General features: G+C 49.5%; 1 long non-coding RNA gene across 1 annotated transcript; it reads left to right on the top strand.

Moving 5' to 3' along the window:
- The first annotated feature begins 1,044 nt into the window (after positions 1-1,044).
- Positions 1,045-3,606, top strand: LOC308172655. The gene is made up of 3 exons (XR_013937863.1): positions 1,045-1,074; positions 1,610-1,668; positions 3,399-3,606. It is a non-coding gene; the product is annotated as an uncharacterized lncRNA (long non-coding RNA).
- Positions 3,607-4,833: the final 1,227 nt, after the last annotated feature.

Here is a 4,833-nt window from a genome sequence, read left to right as displayed (position 1 = left end):
GACGGAGAGGTTGGAATGCACTAGGATCAAAGAGAGGTCAAGGGATGACAGAGTGAGAGAGGAAGAGGAGGACGAGGAAGTACAGATGGAGAGAAATGTGCAGACGAGAAGTCACGGATTGAGATGTGAACTAGGGGGGCGACCTGTGACAAAGGAACCCGAGGAGGTGAAGGTGAGAGTCACTGGGAAAGGGAGGAGGAGTGTGAGAGACAGAGTGAGCAGTGTGCTGTGGAAGCAGAGCCGTGGAGAGGGGAACGGAGAGGAAAGTGAAGAGGAGACGGAGAGTGGGAGGAGAGACGGAGAGACTGAGAGAGACCATATCGTATCGGACTGTATGACAGTATTAGGAACACCAGACCTCCTCAAGCTCCCCGAAGACCCGGGCCTTGAAAGAGCTGGTCTGGGAAACGCAAGGCCACTCTTTGAGGGTGTATCCACAGCAGTCGATGGCGAAGAACCCCCCATGCTCAGCATGTTCTACGGAGAACCACTGTCGGAGGAGGAATCCCTCAGTGAAACTGAGAGCAAGGTGGAGACGAGATCTGAATCCAACCAGGCGGAAGGAACCGAAGCAGCCCAGTTGAAATCCTCGCAGCATATGAAGAGACGCCTTCACCCTATCGTGCTTCTGAAAACCTCCAAGCAGAAGGACGACGTGAACGAGACGTACCACTGTTCAGAGTGCCAACAGACGGCGCCGAGTGCAGACCATCTACTCGAGCACCACCATTCTAGCCACTCCCAGCACAAATTTCAATTCTGCCAGACCTGCAGCACCTACCTGGTGAATGACGTGATGGCAGAGCGACATCGCTGTGGGGTTGATGATGAAAGTGCTGAGCTCCCCTCTAAGACTATCACCAGGCTGGCTTCTGCAGACGTCATTTCGTCTCCCACCACCATGTCATATCCTCGTTCCCGCGGCAACAGGAAACAATCAATGGGGTCGCCACGGGGACAGGGCAAGAGGCCAAAGTTGTCCCCGAGAGGCGAACCTGTAGTGACCCGGCAGAGGACGTTGAGCGGCAGCCCCACGGCCGTGGAGACGGAGCTGCCTGGCTCGGCTGACAAAGAGTAAGAGAAAGTACTGATTATAACAGACCTAAAATATGTTTTACCTTTCAGGGTTCGACAGTAACGCTGTTTTACTTGCCCGGAGCAAGTAAAACATTCGGTGGGTTTGTTGGCGCGAGCACAACAACGCTGCTAGATCCCGGATATTTGTACCTGTGTGCAGGAAGAACAACAGACGCCGCAGGCGCGAGACTAGACTAGATGATCGTGAGTGAAGATATTATCAAAGCGTAGGCGCCTGTCGATCACCCGTACGCTTTGATAATATCTTCACTCACAATCATCTAGTCTAGTCTCGTGCCGTCTGTTGTTCTTCCTGTTCTTCCACACAGGTAAAGATATCCAGGATCCAGCAGCGTCGTTGTGCTCTCGCCAACAAACCCAGCAAATGTTTTACTTGCTCCGGGCAAGTAAAACAGCGTTACTGTAGAACCCTGCCTTTGCTCCAAATACACATGCTGCCGCCCGTGATGTGATCGGTACTGCTAATTAGACGTTCCAGGTTTCATCTATTAAATAGCCTGCTGCTTTACAGGAATTGTGCCGTGTCCTCAGTGGCAAGCTGCTCCCCCTCCCTACAAAGAAGAAGTGCAGGTGATTTCCCTAAAAACTAACTACCCCTAAAGGCCAATGCACACGGCGTGCGATTTTGTCGCACCGCCGAATTCGATTCCATTGTTTTGAATAAGACAATGCACACGGCGTGCGATGCGATATTGTCGCACGACAACATTCGATTCTCAATTCACACCGCCGAAGTCAACAACACGGCCCATCTCATATGGGATTACAAGACGCCTATATTACATAATAATAACAATCGAGCATGTAGGCACAATATGCCCAGTTGTATCTTGTAGAAATTGTGGAAGCAAGGCAAGCAATATTGGTAGAGCCTATAGTAATCAGCCTGCCTGGTCCGACTTCGTGGTGTGAATTAGTGTTGTTCCGATACCGATACTAGTATCGGCATGGCCACCGATACGCACAAAAATGCTGGTATCGGTATCGGCGAGTACTTTACAAAAACGTAAGTTTTTTTTTTTTTTTTTTTTTTTACTTAAGTTTTACAAAAACGTTACGAGTTTTACAAAGGTTTTGAGCAGTGCCAGACTAAGTGTTAGCAATAATTTTACATCGAGGTGAGTATGCGGCTCAAAAAACATGTTTTTTTGTTTTGTTTTTTCAAACGCCGTGGTATCGGATCGGTACTCGGTATCGGCAAGTACTGCACGGTCAGGTATCGGGATCAAAAAATGGTATCGGAACAACACTAGTGTGAATTGAGAATCGAATGTTGTCGTGCGACAAATCGCACGCCGTGTGCATTGGCCTTAACACTAAACCAACTGACCAGCCCACAGGCATCTCCACAGGTGTATAGTCTCTGGGGTTCTAGAATGTTCCCTTCTGCCATCAAGTTTGCCCCCACTCTGGACTCCTTTAGAGCCAAGTTAAAAACCCACCTCTTCCTAAATGACATTCCCTAAATCTACTCCCTATTTGTTGTGAATGGTATGCCTGAGATTTACGTTTAAGTCGTCTGTGTCTGATTGCTTTCTGTGTTCCTTGTCTTTGTCTTTATCTGTTCCTTTACCCGGGCTGCGCCCCGGGCCGATGTAAAAGTTGGATGGGGGGCGCATTATAAATAAAATTAACATAACATAACAATGTCTAAAAGGTTCTGCAACTGGTCTGGCAGGGTTGCCACGCTACCTGGAAAACAGGGAAAACATGGAAATTATTGAGCCCTGTTCCATACCTGGAAAAGGCATGGAAACTGAGCAAAATTGAAAATTAACATGGAAATCTTGTGTTGTCCTGGAAAATGTTATAGGCTTTCTAAAACATTTAATAATTTAAGTGTATTCTCAAATTTAAGTAGTTGGCTTGGAACTGTCTGTGGCTGTTCTAAATGTGGCTTTATCAATGTTGGTTGGCAAGCACATGGTTCATTGTTGCAAACAAACATTGATGTGCTTGCTAGCTAGCTAGCGCTTGGAATGTGTTGCTAATGGTAACGGCCAATAGCGCTAATACTTCCTGATATCCGCGAGTGGGGGGCGCAAGTTAAAACGGTCTCATCTCAGCGTAGGAACGTTGGATTTACTCAGGAAGTGGTAGAAGTTTGACTGGTGGTCCCTTCCCCATAGCCCTCCATGAAAACAAGAATCGGGACACACCCCTATCCTAAACGTGAACGCGCAAATCGGAGCCGTAGGGGTGAATTGGGATCGGAACCTTGGTGTGATGAATCTGAAACCTATTTTCTTTCTCATATTTGCTGTTTCAATTCTCTCACCCTCTTTTTCTGTTCCTTTCAGCTGCCCTTCCCCCATGTACGGGAGACTCCATCGGGCAAATCCTCTCTTCCGTGTCTCTCCCGCCCTCTGGAAGAGTGCGGCAGAATGATCCGGAAGGATCTGAACCCACCTCAGTCGGAGCCCTGAGCCCTGAGACCACCAATCACACACAGGTGAACAACAAGTCATTGCCCATCACACCTGTGATCACGGGACTGATATCGAGTAAAGACCTACCACCACCACTCATGGCCTCAGCTAGTGAGAGAACAGGATGTTGTCGGCAAGACGTCACTCCGTCCACCTCAACAGAAGTAGAGCAAGAATCGAATTCGATGTTGACGGAGAGGTTGGAATGCACTAGGATCAAAGAGAGGTCAAGGGATGACGGAGTGAGAGAGGAAGAGGAGGATGAGGAAGTACAGACGGAGAGAAATGTGCAGACGAGAAGTCACGGATTGAGACGTGAACTAGGGGGGCGACCTATGACAAAGGAACCCGAGGAGGTGAAGGTGAGAGTCACTCGGAGAGGAAGGAGGAGTGTGAGAGACAGAGTGAGCAGTGTGCTGTGGAAGCAAAGCCGTGGAGAGGGGAACGGAGAGGAAAGTGAAGAGGAAACGGAGAGCGGGAGGAGAGACCGAGAGACCGAGAGAGACCATATCGTATCGGACTGTATGACAGTATCAGCAGGAACACCAGACCTCCTCAAGCTCCCCGAAGACCCGGGCGCCTTGTCCTCCTCGGTGTCCTCCTGTCTGCTCGGACAACCCAGAGTGCTGGTCTCCGGGCTGGCTTCTGCAGACGTCATTTCGTCTCCCACCGTGTCATATCCTCATTCCCGTGGCAACAGGAAACAATCAATGGGGTCGCCACGGGGACAGGGCAAGAGGCCAAAGTTGTCCCTGAGTGGTGAACCTGTAGTGACCCGGCAGAGGACGTTGAGCGGCAGCCCCGTGGCCGTGGAGACGGAGCTGCCTGGCTCGGCTGACAAAGAGTAAGAGAAAGTACTGATTATAACAGACCTAAAATATGTTTTACCTTTCAGGGTTCGACAGTAACGCTGTTTTACTTGCCTGGAGCAAGTAAAACATTCGGTGGGTTTGTTGGCGCGAGCACAACAACGCTGCTAGATCCCGGATATTTGTACCTGTGTGCAGGAAGAACAACAGACGCCGCAGGCGCGAGACTAGACTAGATGATCGTGAGTGAAGATATTATCAAAGCGTAGGCGCCTGTCGATCACCCGTACGCTTTGATAATATCTTCACTCACAATCATCTAGTCTAGTCTCGCGCCGTCTGTTGTTCTTCCTGTTCTTCCACACAGGTAAAGATATCCAGGATCCAGCAGCGTCGTTGTGCTCTCGCCAACAAACCCAGCAAATGTTTTACTTGCTCCGGGCAAGTAAAACAGCGTTACTGTAGAACCCTGCCTTTGCTCCAAATACACATGCTGC

The sequence above is a fragment of the Nansenia antarctica genome (assembly GCF_963989245.1).
Source record: "Nansenia antarctica genome assembly, chromosome: 17".
Taxonomy (NCBI): Eukaryota; Metazoa; Chordata; class Actinopteri; order Argentiniformes; family Microstomatidae; genus Nansenia; species Nansenia antarctica.
The sequence above is the reverse complement of the archived record's forward strand: the minus strand, read 5'-3'. Positions and strand labels throughout refer to the sequence as shown.